This window comes from Peromyscus maniculatus, chromosome 14 (genome assembly GCF_049852395.1).
Source record: "Peromyscus maniculatus bairdii isolate BWxNUB_F1_BW_parent chromosome 14, HU_Pman_BW_mat_3.1, whole genome shotgun sequence".
Classification (NCBI taxonomy): domain Eukaryota; kingdom Metazoa; phylum Chordata; class Mammalia; order Rodentia; family Cricetidae; genus Peromyscus; species Peromyscus maniculatus.
In genome coordinates this window covers 17,662,326-17,678,647 of record NC_134865.1, presented here as the reverse complement: position 1 = coordinate 17,678,647, position 16,322 = coordinate 17,662,326, and the positions used below count along the sequence as shown (strand labels likewise).

At 41.4% G+C, this 16,322-nt stretch overlaps 1 protein-coding gene across 6 annotated transcripts in view; it reads left to right on the top strand.

The window, feature by feature from the left end:
* The window catches only part of Akap6 (A-kinase anchoring protein 6), a 504,011-nt gene that overhangs the window by 300,024 nt on the left and 187,665 nt on the right, over positions 1-16,322 (top strand). The gene's annotated exons all lie outside the window — the stretch shown is intronic.

Here is a 16,322-nt window from a genome sequence, read left to right as displayed (position 1 = left end):
TATAGCTTGGCTGAAAACAAAACAAAAGGCAAGAACTTTCAAGTTCTCTGGGAAGAGGTCTTTTTGTGCAAAGTAGCGGAGCCGAAGGGGGACAGGATTCTAGGGGTGGGAGGAAGGGGGGAGGCATAAAACATTTAGTAAACAAAACATAAAGCATCTTTAACATGAATAATCAGAATGGTTTTAAATTGTTTTGTTGCAACTATAAATCACTATAATCAGTGCAATCACTCAGCTCTGACATCCATTAGCCGCTTGGTTACAGCAAATTAACAAAGAAGAGAGAAAGTGATTCATTATCTCATTCCTGTTAATGACTATCAGATGCATTGCCTAATTAGGGGATGGTCATTGTAGTGCGAAGAAGGTCATATGCTTTGCTACAAATCTTTTTGCTCTGAGTGTAAGTTTTCCATAATGGTGCATGCGCCGAATACAGCAAGTATTTTAAAAACGGGTATTGGCATGTTTTGATTATCCATTTAGATTTACAAAATAGCCTGGGAGACATACGCCACTGAACACCAAGTGGAGCGCCTTTCAATACAGACTGCTACTGTTGAAAGGTATCCTTTGGACCTAAAATGTCGAAAACAATTTTATTAGTTCCACAGTTTGTTATAGTTTCTCATTTTGTGGCAGGAAGACCAGAAATCCATTTCATAGTAGACTTAGGATCCGAGCATACTATAGCATGGAGGGGAACAGATGGAAACGTTCATAGAGTCTATTCCTGGCATGGACACAGAGAGTAACATCATCAAATCACATTTCTCTATGGGCATGGTGCTCAGAGCAAGCTAGCAACCACTTTGCCCTCTGAGACTCAGATTCCTCAACAGAGGCAGAGCTGGGACCCAGAGCAGCCAGCTCAGAGCTCAGAGGGCACCCTTTATCTGTTGGAAACAGAAGTGAGTGGCAAGATCAGTCCCACCGGAAGGTCACATTTCCGGGAAGGAAGTGGCTTGGCACAGGAGCACATATTTTAGGAAGTGATGTATTCAGAGGTTCAGAGCTGCGGCTAACACCAAGGACTGGAGTGCAGTCAGACGCTCTCCAGACACAGAAAGCAGACCCCAGGGGGAAGTTGACTGGCCAAGGCTTTCACTGTGGAAGCAGGGCATGAAGGATGATGAGAAAGGGCACGAGTAAAATCTGGGTTGTGTTTTGTTTATTTAACAAAAAGAGGGGTTGAGGTGTGGCCTGGAGGTGGAGGACATTCCAAGGATGCATGGGAACCTATGTTACATTGCCAACACCACAGAACAGGAAGGAACGCCCTCTACCTTCTTCCGTCTCACGCAGAGGCCGTTCTGCATTTGTGCTGTAGTCCTCATTTAACATCACCACAAACACGAAGGAGTTCTACCTCAACTCCTTCGTGCAGGAAAAGAGGCCCCTGAGAGGTTAATCAACTTTCCTTAAGGGCACACAGCTACTAAGTCTCGGGGCTGGGGTCTGAATCTGCACTTTGAGCTTAGATGCAGGTTCCCTCACCGCCTACCCTCTGCTCCCTGCTGGCGGGGCTTGGGCTGCCCGCGTGGGCTGAGCTTTAGAGATGCAAGCTTTTGGGGTGCTTTTGAGACTGTGGCACAAAACAACAAGGAGGACAGCAGAGGTTGGGGAGAGGAAGGGACACAGGAAAGGAGAGGAAGGGCCGCTCTGAGGGAGTGAGGGTCCCCAGACGGGGTGCTGTGGTTGGAGGCGGGCTGGGCAGGAAGCTGTAGTAGGTTAAGGGGAGGGTTCTGAATAAGTGGGAAAATGACCCTGAGTTTCCGTGTAAAGATGCATTCTCAGCTGGGTATCAGGCACAGGGCAAGGGTGGGCGGCTGGAGTGAGTGAGAGTGACCAAGGGGCCTCCAGAGACTGCACGGTCGGTCACCCAGACGGAGAGGAGTTCTGTCCTGGGGTTATGGTAAAGCTTTTCCACAGGACAGTTCAGTTTCTGTGAGGTGGAGAGAAGCCCCTTAGAAGGACAAACACATTGGCATTTTTAGAAAGCCTCCGCAGACCACAGGGGTGATGGCCCCATCCCAGAGCCCCACATTCCAGCAGGAACCTCTGTAATAGGCTCAAGATCGCCACCACCCCACACACGTACATCACCACCATGATTGAGAGGGTCGTAGTAAGCAAAGCGTTTAAACTAGCACTGTAGAAATCAACTGGGCTACATCTTAGTCTAATGAAATGTTACATGGCCATTAAAAAGCTGTGTTTTAGACTTTGTGAATAGTAGATGATATCTATATGTAGCTATAGATTTTTAAATAACTTTGAATTTTCCAAATCTCTACCCTGAGCAAAAACTGTTATAAGGAGAGAAAAAAGGGTAAATACAAAGTTTAAGAGTTATTTACAAGGCAAAATAAGTGACATTGTGCTGTGGGGATGTGGGACCTGAATTTATCTCTAAGAAGGGAGAATAAATAAATCTGATCCTTAATGATCTGATTTCTAGAAAAACAGCAAAATTTGCTTTTGAATCACTCCAGAAGGGATGACGTCTCGAGTTTCATCAGTTTACAGAGAATAAAAGGCGAATTTTCCATGTTAATGCATTTCCTTCCCGCAGTATTTCCATGTCCTCACACAAGCAAACATCGCCTCTAAAACAATGACAAGAAGAGATTGTGTGTGTGTGTGTGTGTGTGTGTGTGTGTGTGTGTGTGTGTGTGTGTGTGTTACTGACATGCAGGGGACCTGGGAGCTGCAGAGCCAGGCGAAACCCCAGGCCTTCTGCCGGCTTCCCCAGTTTGGGCTGGGATTTCCCTGGACAAATAAACACACCCATATTCAAGGATGAATGTAAAATAAATTTAAGGTTAAGGATACAATGGGGAAAAATCAGATGATTATTTGTCCTATTTGTTTAATGTTTATGAACTGTTTCTCTTAAACCTGGGACAAACTGAGTACCATGCAGGCTGAGACTCTGAGTTAGACTGTCTGAATTAAATGACTGCTATGAATCCTTGAACTACCTAGCTTCTCTGTGGCTCGTATTTCTATTTGCAAAATAGAGGTAATGGAGCCAACAAGATGCTCAAAGGACAGAGGCATTCACCATCCAACCTCTTGCCTGGGTTCAATCCCTGGAAGAAAAAAGCTGACAAATTGTTCTCTGCCCTCCATGTAAGTACTGTGACTTGCATAAACCAACCCTGCCTACCCCCTCTCACAGAACGTAATGATTTTTTTTTTTAACTTTTAGAAGGGGTAATGATAATTCCCGCTTCAAAAATCTGTGACATGGATTGTTTTAAAGAGTGCTCAGAATGAGCGGGTATTTTGCAGAACACCGGTAATGCTAGTACTCAAGAGGCAGGGGCATTAGGATCCCTGAAGATTGAGGCCAGCCTGTCCATTACGTGAACTTCAAGCCAACAGATGACACAAAAACAGTGTATAGACCAGAGCTTTGCACGGAATAAATTCTAAATAAGGCAAAATGTAATGTAGAAGCCTTCATATTCTACCGGCACAATGGACACATGATTATAATGGACTTGATAAAAGTCCAGTAGAAACTGGTATATGATGCTATAAGTATATGGAGGGAGGCCTCAAGGAAAGGTCTGGAAGGAGTTGATTCTTTAAAATAGGGGTAGAAGGGCATTTGCCAATGTGAAAATAATGGGTAGGGGGACCAGCATGTTTAAAGACTCAGTGTGAGAAGGTTGGTATGTCTGGAACCCAGGGCCACTGCCATAGATGATTATACTTGCCTGTCATGGTCTGCACTGAACTCCTGGTATGACAAAAGTGATCTCTACCAATTAGTGATTTGAGCAATAATTGACAGGACCCAGGTCATAAGGCCACACATACATATTGCCGAAGAGTTTTGTCATGTAGTACCAAGGAGTGCCAGCTGAAGTCGGCTGCCCTGGAGTTCCTCCAGACTGAGAGCGAGCCTCTGCTCCCTGTCCTTCACAGGAGGCTTCTTCCTATGACGTGACCTTGCTCAGGTCACTCGCAAGTGGCACCACGAAATGCATCCCCAAGCGAGGCAGTTATGATCATCTGTTTCATCTTAAACCTAAAAGAGGATCTAAAATTAAAACATAATAAAAATAATTCCAGAACTTATCTTAGGCTCACTTCAGACGCTACTGGGAGCCTGAGAAGCATAATAGGAAAATCTAAGGAATATATCTAGGGGGTATTTTTCTTTTTTACCTTGTTTGAGAGGCTGCAGAAAAGGACTTGGTCTTAGAAATCTTGTAAAGAAGGAGGATAGGAGGAAATTCAAAGACTCTGGGAAACGTCTCCCCCAGGACTCTTCAGCATACCTTATTTGTTGTATTTCATTTTTAAAAAAGTGTTTTCCCAGGACTGCAAGATCTTTTATACATGGAAATAGAGAGTGGAACCCACCAGTTATAGAAACACAGCTTTAGCATGCACATCTAAGAATTTAAAATATGCTTGTAATTATGTATTTTAAGAAATATTGATAAAAATGTATCACCTTAAACTAGAAGCTTCACATTTTAACTATTTCAGTGATGTGTCCTTAGGAGGATTTCAAAATATAGTGACTACCCAAGGCCTAACAAATGCTACATTTCTTTTTTTGACCTTTCAAGGTAAAAGCCAGAACATCCTAAAGAAAAAAAAATTAATTGACATTGTCTCCTTTAAAATGTTCTTCTCTGCCCTCCCTTTTCTCTTCTGAAGCTGGCATCCTTCAGGACTTAGAATCAGGGCCAGGGTCTCCCCGGGTGACTCACCCAACTTTGCATCACTGAAGAGTCTCTAGAACACAGAACACCTGCAGATATCTTTGTAAATCCAGAAACCTTGCAGCCATGACAGGGTGATCTGGCTCTGGTCCCAAGTAGCATCTTCATTTCCTCAGCGAAAGGATGCAGGTGTCCTGCTGGCCACCCTGGACTCCAGGGATGCTTACATCATCCTCTTTCTCTGAGGGTCTTAGATTGAAGTCATCCTCTTTTGGAAATGGGTATCAGACTCCAAAGATCGTCAAGGACATCAGCTCAGCAATAGCTGGAGAGAAAGCTCACTGATACCTTTAAATATGTTTGCTCAGGCCTACAAATGAGAGTTTTAGCTACTGACTGAGACTGGGATTTGTGCAGCTTTTGACTTGGGTAGTCAGTGACTGCCTGACCTGTCTTCAGATGTCATGTGAGGGAGGTCCAGCATTAACACACACTCTGGCATGTTTGCTTACCAGATGCCCAAGTCTTAACCCAGTGCTTAGGAAAATGAATTATGGGTAATTCTGCTCAACTAAAGACATATAAAGGAGTGATTTGGGGAATACATTGAGAAGATGCTCTCTGTATTAGATGATGCCTTTGGGGTAATATTGCAACCTGATGCTATTATTCTGGAATATAGTTTGATCCTGAATCTTTCATCACTGAGACTAAGCATTGTCTCTGCATTCAGCTTTATTTTAGCTAAGGGGTGTGTGTGCTCAGTATGTTCTTTAATATAAGTTCTTCATAAAGAGAAATTATTAAAGTCATAAGTGGGAATCACATTTATATATTGTCAGTTCCTATAGAGATACACACTCTTCTTAAAAACTACTCAAGAATCCCTCCCCTTTTTACCCAAAGCAAAGACAAACATAGGTACAGAATGTCAAAAGGAACCAGAAATGAGATAGTAAGATTAAATTGTACCTAATATGGGGAAAAAGACAACAGGCAAAGGCCTAGCTGCTTATTTATTGGGTGCTGACAGGAGCCTCTGCCCAGTGCTGAGCTGTACACGCGGGAAGACATGCTTTCCTGCTCAGTGGTCTTATCATTCATGTAAGCACACAGTGTAAGGCCTTGTCTAATGTGCTTCGGGCTAACTCAGATCTCGAATAATAGATCACCTAAGATTCAGATCATCTTAATTAGGATGTTGGCAGACTGAAATGGAACGGTGTTCTTGATGAAAGCAAATGAGAACAGGAAGTACGTTGCCACTTGTACAGCATCCACGCAGAATCCTTCTCGAAGACAGCTTTGCCTCAGCCGGTCCCCGCTCAAGTGTGCCATCATCATCCTGCCTTGAGAACCCAGGGAGAGCTGTCAGGAGCCCCTCTTTTGTTATCGCTGGGGCAGCTTTTCTTCCAAAATGCTTTTTGAAAGTCAGAAACAAAAGTGACTGACTTCTTCAAACACAAGTGTGGTTTCTACATTTGGGATGAAACCCAGTCTGGGCTACAGAGTGAGTTTCAGGACAGGCTCCAAAGCTACACAGAGAAACCCTGTCTCGAAACTCCCCCCGCCCCCCCAAAGAGAAAAGTTTCCTTGTGGCACTTAAATTTGCATATTATCAGTCTGTGGCTCTGATGAGGTGACTGATGGAAAGGGTTAAGGACAGAGACATTTCTAATGGTAGGTCAGAGTTCAGCCAGTGGCAATCTCTGTACTGGATTATAGGTGTGTAAGACCATAGTTTATCCTCGGTCTTCCCGCTGTATTTCCATTGCTGGTGGCCTTCACTGTAGACGTGTTTGGCTCAGCAAGGATCTGAGTGAAATTCTTCAGTGTTTCTAATCAACACATGGAAACTTCACAGGCGGGAGCAGGCATTTGACCCTTCCATGTTTATTTAGTAGTACCCAGAAGTTAAAAAGATACATGCTGTTGGTCACAAAGAGTCTACAGAAAGCAGTCTTCTACTATCAGATTAACGCTTCACCTTTCTGTTCACTGTTAAGATAATATATAGCAAGCACACTAGAGAGATTTTTTAATGCAGAGTTGAAGTCACCATTTTTTGAAACTCTGTAGTACACAAAAAGCAGTACACAAAAAGGCAAGATGCAAAATGGCTTCTAAAAATGCTTTTAAATTAGTAAGCAGATTCTTTGAAAGCTTGAAATAATGACCTCAGTGTGTCACTTACACCTTTTTCCCCCCCTGGAATGTGTTGTTTCTGGCAGGAGAGCACTTGGCCAGCGAGAGCCCTGCCTGCTACAGGGACCACTCGGTCCTCTGGCTCCTGTGTTTATTTGACTCACACAGGACTTCACATAAAACAGCAGCCTTACAAGTCCCCACCCCTGGAGTCAACACCCTTAACACTTCAGACACTTGGTTAGCTGTTCTCACCCCAGAATGGAGAGCACTTTCATCCAGTGATGTCAGGGCCATTAAGATGCCCCACGCTTTACCCTTCTCTTTCAGATATACTTGAAAGATGGCTACTTAGGTAGCTGTGGTGCTACCAGAACATTCCCAGTCTTATTTCCCATCATCCCACCATAAACAAAGGATGATGCTTCTCAAAAAAGTTATAATATATAGATGTGTATTAACATCCCCCCCCCTCTCTCTCTCTCACACACACACAGACTTTATAAGGAAACATTGACTAGATTGGAGGCCTTCTAGGCCAAAGCTCAAGGCCTGGTTACCACAGCTTTCAGGCCATTTTTTTTAATTGTCTCCTAGACTAAGTAAAGTTGTGGGCCTCACAAGGGAGAAAGAGCAGAAGAGGAAAAAACAAACCTAAAGAAAAGACTAAGATAAATGGAACAAGAGATAGGAGAAGGGTAAAAGAAGAAGCCGGAGAAGTGACTGGAGACATTTGGTAGAGCCTAAATGAAGATCATTGCCTGAGACGTCACGTCACGTGGAGGCATCCTTCCATAGGCTGCCCAAACGAGTCTGGGCACTTAGGTTTTCCTGTCTCTCTTGAGTGGAGACTCTCTTGCTTTCACTGTCTCATTCTGGAAACCAAAGTCAGAAAACTCCTTCACATTTGACATCATAGATATCTTGTCTGAACCCCTGTGTGTTTGTATAACATGGGTTATTAGTGGGGTTTGCATTTACAGCAGGGTTGCTATACTTTAGGTTCATGTTTAGCTCCTTTACTTTTTTCCCTGATATAGTTAGGATTCATGCTAATATTTCATCTCATATACCTTATAGTTTTTCTTTACTTAAAAATGTGTTCCCTTTCCTTTTCTCTGCTTTTGTTCATGCCTTTCCCAGTCTATACTTCTCTTATTTATCCTTAAAATAAATGAATATTGACAAGAGCCTTTTAAATTTTGTGTATGTAATTCTAAGTGAAGATATGCAGTGTGATAAATACTTTACTAAGGTACATGGGCCAAAGGGAAATGTGTAGAGGTGTGGGAGTCTGCCAGAGTCCAGCTCTAACCTGCTCCCACCTTCCGAAGGGCTCTTGGGTAGGGAAGAGAGGAATGAGCAAATGATAGATAGAAAGACAGAAAGAGATGATAAGAAAGACAGAGACATAGGATAGCTTCAGGAGGGCCTGGGTCAACACCCAGTCGCTGCCCAGTCCTTCATTCAAAGGGGCTTTTTTATGATATGCCAAGGGGAGAGGCAAAAGACCTCCCCCTTGCAAGATCAAAGCACATCTTACAACCAAGTGTGGACCCTTCCAAACACCTGGTAACAACGCCCATGGCCAAATCATCCCACTATGCAGCCCTGGGTAAAGCAAGTTCAGACCTTGAGTAAAATCTCACTAGGACCTTACTCTGTGGGCCACCACATGGAGGGAACATGATTTCAATCTGATTATCTAGGGAAGACATCTACCCCACTAACAGAACACTGGCTTTGTAGTAGTCTCTAATATTCAGCTAAGTTGGAAGTCAGATGATATTGGAGGACAGACATCCTAGGTAGAGAAAACAGAATAATCAAAATACAGAAAGGGTAAAATATAAAGGACATCTAGGAAATCATGAGCAAGGAGAGTTTGGCTTTTTATGAAAATAGAAAGCCCCTGTATTTTCATGAAGGGAGAGGGGCCTTATGGAGGCTAAAACTGAGTTGTGTTGTGAAGAGTTTTAAATGGCAGACAGAAGAGCTGTTGAATTCACATGAGGGCTTCTAATGATCCAGTGTGTCCACAGAAAACAGATGGCCGAGGTCAGATGGAAGAGGAAGGATTAAAAGTCATAACAGACAGGCTTCATGGTACACACCTGTAATCCCCAAAGTTGGGAGGCCAAGGCAGGAGGATCAGGAGTTTAATGCCAGCCTGGGCTCCATGGCAAGACCCCATTTCACTGGTTCTCAGACTATTATGGTTCCAGGGAACTCATGGTCAGACATGCAAAAGAATATCCTCAAAGTGCTGTCTTTATACCGTCACATCATCTCAAGAAGAGACAAGCACAGCACAATAATATTTTGAGACTACCTGCAATAACATTTACGATAGTATATTATTATAAATGACTTAATGTATTATTGGCTTCTGGTAATGTCTTACTGCCTTTAGTTTTTAAATTAAGCTTGATTACTATTACTAGTATATGTGTATAGGAGAAAATGTAGACTATACAGAGTTTGGTAGTATGTGGTTTCAGGAAGCCACTGCGGGGGGTCTTGAAATCTGTCCACTGTGTTTAAAGGAGACTTCTGTACAGTGATTCAAATGGAGGAGATGAAGTTACATGGAGGCGGGGAGATGTGATGGTCAAGAAAGAGGATGAATATTCTCCAATGGGAGAGGAAGGAGGGATGAATATTGATGATAAACAGAGTAAAGATAGTAGAAGAGAACCAATTTAGAATAAAGTCAAACTCAGTGACTAGTCTTGGAGAAAAATGGAGAGGCAGGTCTGTGAGAGCAGAGTCGGAGAGTAGGATTCAAATCCCATCCTCTCAAGAGCGATTTTTTATCATGCCTATCCTGTCTAAGTGGAACTGCATGGACTGTTCATACCGCACACGTGATGGCAAATGACGTACAGCCTTGTGACGTGCTTTCTACTTTCATCCCGGAATTCCATTCATACTCTTATCGTTAACTCCGAAGGTGACTCCATCAAGACTGAAAACTCTTTGGAAGAGAGGGTCCATCTCAAACTTCTCTCTTTGACTCAGTTTACATGCTATTTCAGCTTACAGTATAGTTCATTTAAATTTATCTGGCTAATATGTATTTTGTTTTTAATGCTGAGGAGGCAACTCCATTTCATCTTCCTGTCTTCTGTGGTCAATGTTTATCTTCGCCATGTAAATAATGGCGCAATTCCATTTCACTATTTGATTTTCCACACTTCTCCCCTGTTTTCTCTGCCTGTTGGTTTTCAGTGTAAACAAACATTGCTAAGCGAACCTTTAAGTGGGCATTTCATCTATTTTCTCCAATCAGTGGTAATTTATACTATACAAAAGAAAACCCCACACTCCTGTTATTACCATTAAGCTTTCTCAAGGCAAGTCCCTTTGGTTAATTATTGTAGTCAGCTACTCAGATTTTATATTTTACTTTATTTTTGTCTTTGTTTTAAAATGCTCATGCCAAGGGTAACTTCTGGGTAACTTCTCTGAAATAAGAACCTAAAAGCATCTAATAGGAGTTAGTAACTGGCCAGCACACGAGTTGATGAAATTTGTGGTCGTTGCTTTAAAGCTCTCTAACAAGATTAGGTAGGATTGAACCTGAAAAGGCGGAGGCCTCTAAATGGACATAAATTCAAAGGGTAGAACTAGATCATACCACTATTTGACTGTCTAACAACGTCAAATCTCTGACATATTATATTTGGTTCACTACAGTCTGTGTCCATATAGATCCTTCTAGTAAATGATAAATGTAACGTTTAGCTAATACAATAAAGTTAATATTCTTCAAGACCTTTATTGAACACACAGAGCAGGAGAGTCGGCTCTATAAAATGACTAGATGGTTTCTCTGGATCACGCTGTGTAGAGTACACACAGACACAAGTACTCATGCATTTTTTTTTCAAGCCAGCTTTGTTGGATTTACTACCTTGCTGTCCTCCATATGATACCTCTTTGTACACACTACAACTTCATTCTACCAATAAGTAGGGATAGCAAAGAATCCTGATTCTCACTGGATAGTGTCGTGTGGATAAAGCCTATAAAGCCAATAAAGCCATTCATTTCTAGCAAGAATTTCTGATCCAATTATGAGGGGTTTTGAAACACTTCTTTGTTTCAATTCTTCTCTCTTTTTCAGCCCTCAGTCCCAATGACTGCCTGCCTGTTTCCTGTCTGCTTCCTTCTCTCCATTCTTCCTTCTCTCTCTCCTTCCTCCCTCCCTCCTTTCCTTTGTAACATGAAAACTGACTATAGTGTGTTACACTGGTGATTCTTGGATTGAGAGTGTCCTATGATGTCACTGGTCATGACTGGTACAGGGCAATGCCAGCTGCGGAGCATGTTTCAATTTTCCCATTATCCAAGACTTAGGACATTCTATAACTTGGCCTATTGTACACATAGTGATTTTACACTGTGTTATTTGTTTGCTTTTTCTCTTTTTGGGGAGCCTGCCACCCAGCTTCCAAATAAATCATACACAGAGGCTTATTCTTAACTTATAAATGTCTGGCCTTAGCTTGGCTTATTTCTTGCCAGCTTTTCTTAAAGTAGCCCATCTATTTTTTGCCTCTGGGCTTTTACCTTTTTTGATTTCTATATATCTTTCTTACTCAATTGCTGGTTGTGTAGCTGAGTGGCTGGCCCTGATGTCCTCCTCCTTCCCTTCCTCCTTTTCCCTCCCAGTTTTCTCCTTCTATTTATCCTCTCTGCCTGCCAGCCACACCTATCCTTTTCCTGTCTTGCTATTGGCCAGTTCTTTACTAGACCATCAGGTGTTTTAGACAGGCACAGTAACACAGCTCCACAGAGTTAAACAAATGTGACATAAACAAAAATAACACACCTTAAAATAATATTCTACAACACTGTCACTTTTTAAAAAATCATACTTTATTTCTTTTCTTGACAAACTATTCTGTGAACTATATATGCTTTCAAAGGAAGCTTTCTGGCTCTCTGTGCTCATTCTCAATAATGGTCTTATATCACTGTGGTTCTTTTCATTGAAGTTAACGAGACTAATATGAACAGAAAACAAATGTAGTTTTCAAAGTCATCATTGTATGGTATTGTTATGTTTTATGTATTTTAGAATGAAATGAAGTCATTTCATTTCCTAATAAATATGGACTTTGTAACTATTACTGTAATTCAGTCATTGGAAATGCCTTTCTTTTTTGTTTAAAGGCTAAGAATTATTAACTGTTTAATGTAGGACAAAGAGAACAATGAGCTGAACAAAGATATTACTGACTAAAGGTAACTATAATATCCTAAGTGTTTGTCTTCCTTCAGAGTCACTTAGGTATTATATCCAGCAGAGTAGTTTCCAGTTGTATTCCTGAAATCAGACCTTTGAAAAATGGCACATTCAATTGTTATATGCAGATTATTTTCGTTTTAGTTGTGCACAAAAAGCTTAATGACAATTCTCCATTGGCTCATGCACAAAATGGAAATGAGGTGAGTGAGTCTGAAGATGGAATCTCTTTGGAAATCCTGCATTTTAAGCAGATGTTCCCTTACAGCCTCCTGTCAATGAGTGCCTTGAAACAGAAGCTCTTGTTTTATGTACTTTTCCAAGGCAATCAATAGTTCTTTCTTCCCATAAATAGTAAAATTGGATATTAGAAAGTGTCGGCACGCTTGTCCTCATAAAAGGGAAATGGGTGAGGTTGTTGTGCTAATGATGTAGTCAGCAACAGCAACAGCAAATAATCCTTATTAAACTTAATATAGCAGGCACTGTAGACTGCTTGACATACAGCCCTTTTCCTGACGGAATTGCTTACTTTGCCTTCATAGCCATCTTATTTCATGTGGTGTGATTCAGGGGATGTTGATCACATTCCTCAGCCAGTTAGTATATCACAGTTGGTCTATCAGGTAACCAAAACCATTCCTTTGCCATCAGTTTGAGTCAACTGGTAACAACCAACTGACACACCCCGGCCTGGCCAGTGGACTTTGGAGAGACACCTCTCTGGTGCTTTGAAAATATTTTCTTTTTCACAGAAGACAAATAAGAAGAAAATGTTAAACTTCAGTGCTTTCAAAGTGGTGAAGCTTTTCTCTGTGACTGTGACTGGAGCTGGATTGGGAAGCTGTGCTCCCATGCCAAGGGGGCAGAAGAGACAGGTGGCGTTTCATATCATCTCACAGCTGAATTGGCCAGACCTGGTGGTGTGGTGCCCTGGGCAATTTCATAACTTCCTTCTTGAGCCTTCTATTGGTTGGAATTGGAGTTTTCTTCAAGTAGTCCCTGAGCTTCAGCGTACTAATCCCTAAATAAGACATTTGATCCCCATTTATGGTTTTCAAGCACAAATTTAGTTGCCACTATTTTTAAGAGAAACTTTACTCCTAAATCCAGTCTATAAAACACAATAAGCTAGGATTTCTTAGACGCCTCCCAACCCATGGAGGATTGTACTCCTATTGGTTCACCCCAGAGCTTGTCTACAAAGCTCACTGCTTCCACAGGATGGTAACTTCCCTCTTGGTCTTCTCCTGCTTCTCTCTTGTTTGCACAGGACTCCCTCACCCAGAATCCTTTGCTGTGCCCCACTCTTCATTGCAAAGGTCCTCTAGGTCTCCCATCTCCCTTCACTAGAGCCGTCTAAGGTGACTTCTCATGTTCCCAACTGCCCAGCTGTTCCTTTGTGCCCACTCAACGTTCTCTGTGTCTTTGTTCACCTGCACTACCTAATCCTTTCCCCAGGATGGCATGTGCCAGTGCTGGGTCCCTACCCAGCACCTATCTATAGCAACGAGACCCATTTAATTTTCAAATTCCCATAGCAGTTACACCTTAGTTCCACACATATCACATCTGCTTTCTAACGGTTACATTAAAGATATTCTGTGACCTGCAGAGTATCTGATGTTGGGGACCATTTCTTGTTCATTGTTCTGTACATTGCAATGCTCAGTATAATATATCTCTCAGGGAATATTTTCAAAAAGGCTTCTTTGAATAAACAAAAAATTCACAACATAAATCAAAACCTTAAGTTATATTAATGCCCTTTAAGTTTATTTTTTTTAGCCATTTAAGCATTTGTATAAATTAGCAGCCTCCTTGAGGTTCTGTAGAATTAAAATGGCTTAACTAATTACACTTAATTAATATGATGGAACATAGTCCAGTTACGTAAAACTCTGGAGAAGATTAATAAATGCTAAATATTCTATAACACTAAATTTCACATTAAGATGGTAAAAGCAAGGAAAAGCAGCCTATAGTACATATACTTGGAAATCTGTTTTTTTTTAAAAAACATTATAAGTGGAGTTATTTATGAATTAGCTCACTGAGATTCTGGACTAACCAATTATGGATTCATAGTCAGTGTGGATAATAAGTACTGTCACCATACTTTTAAATGTTAATTTTTTTATTTAAATAATTATTACTGAATTTTAAAAGAGGATAGTAAACTTTATAATTTCAATAAGGTGCATTTTGTTTAGTACTTAACATTTGCTTTCTGAGCCTCTGAAAGATTATCATTCCTCAGCAGACTGTGGCTGAGAGTTACATTAAGTTTAATAAAAATGCCAGAAGTTGGCAAAAGAAAGAATACAGCATTGTGCACCTATCAGTTTCTACTGTTTGATTATAGCTTCTTCTCACTTCATAACTTTAATATACTGTATTGGAAATATCTCTCATTGGTTCATGTACTATAGGACTTGCTTTCTAGCTGATGGTCTCTGGGGAAACAACTAGATCTTGAAGGGCTTTGGTCCAACCAATGGATTAATCCCTTGGTGGGTCCATAATAGGATAGCACTGTAGGAAGGCAGTGGGGAGCAGAAGGTGGTCCTACTTTGAGGAGGTGGCTTCCTGGGTAGACATCCAGGAGGTTTGTGTTACTGTTCCCCACTCATTCATCTGTGTCTTCATTCTGGCTGCCGTGAGCTGAGCAGATTCCTAGGTGACATGCTTCCCACCACTGTGATATTCTTAGTTACCTTAGGCCCCAGATAACGGGGCCAGTTGAACTTGGATCTCTGAAGTCATGAGCCAGAAGAAATCTCTCCTTTGGAGTTGTTTCTGTGATAGCAATGAAAAACTAATGAACATAATAGGCCATTAGTCTCTTTAGATAGCTGTGATGGGAAGGAAAAGGTGATTTTTGTAAGCTCATATTTCATAAAACTACAATAAAATATACAGTAATAATTGTCTTGTTTTGTAGGTTAAAAAGCCATCAAATTTAATACATTTTTTCCCTGTAAGATTAAACTAAATTTCAGTTATTTTCATTGAGGAAGAACCAACTTGAGACTAGAAATGACAGGACAAACAAACAAACAAAAAAAAAAACTACCAGAGCTAGACAATGGGGTAATAGCAGCAAGTCTCTGTATCCTCAGACCACAAATCAAATGGAACTGGTGACCCAGGCATGCCAGAGAATTTACTATTAACCTGTGTCATCATGTGCACATGACAAGTGACAATACTACCTCTCACTCCCCTCCCTGAGGTGATCATGTAAGAGTTGACTAATTCATAAGTGGTTACCAGAAGCCCAGAGAGTCTATTAACAAACTCCTATAGTTACTCGAAGTCTGGGGGTCTGATTCCCTCTCCTCGTGTAGTGCAGCACAAGGTGGGAAGCTGGGGAAATGTTCAGGGTGGTCATGAGGGGTCATGAGAAGATAATGGGTCATGAGATGAAGGAAAAACCACAGGCTCCAGGGAAAAGTCGGATATGAAAACCAAAGGTACAGCCTGAAGCAAAGACGGATCCAGAACAGAATGCAGGAGGAAAGAGTATGAAGAAGAGAAGAAGTAGATCCTGGAGAGATACCTTAAAGGATCAGTACTCAGAGACAAATACCTCAATGGTACTAGCGGTGGGAGTGGGAGTGGCAGCTGTGTATGTGACAACATCAGTCCCAGAAGAGGTGGCACCTTTTACTCACCATTCTGTGACTTTGGGGAGTCCTTCTTCAGGCAAAACTATTGGTCATGTAGACACTACAGGTTCGGTGCATGGCATTTCCACTCTTTTAAGCTATAGACTTATATCTTAAGATGACTGCTTCTAGAGATTTAAGAGATAACAGAGCTGAGCTCTTGAAATATTATTTAAATGTTTATTGTTAATGTAGTTATTAGAAATTTATGGTGATGGGTATCTTATTAAGAATTGTTGATGTTATGATTTTATTAACGTGAATTTAGAGATCTACAATAAACTTTCTGTGAGTCATTTATTCTTGCTGGGTGTATTATTCGTACTGCAACATTTGAAATAGGACACGTGGCTGGTTGATTTAATATTGGCTCAGCTGCTGATCCTTTCCTACTGTCTACATCTCCAACTCCTTGCTCCTAATTCCACAGGGCTTGGTTTAAATCAGGAAAGGAAAATGGTTCGCTTAAAATAAGTGTTGTCGGGGAAGGGCTCAGGCTCTTATGGCCTTGTCTGTAGATGCCTCAGTAAATTCTTTCTTCCTGTGTTTGACACTTTCTGCTTA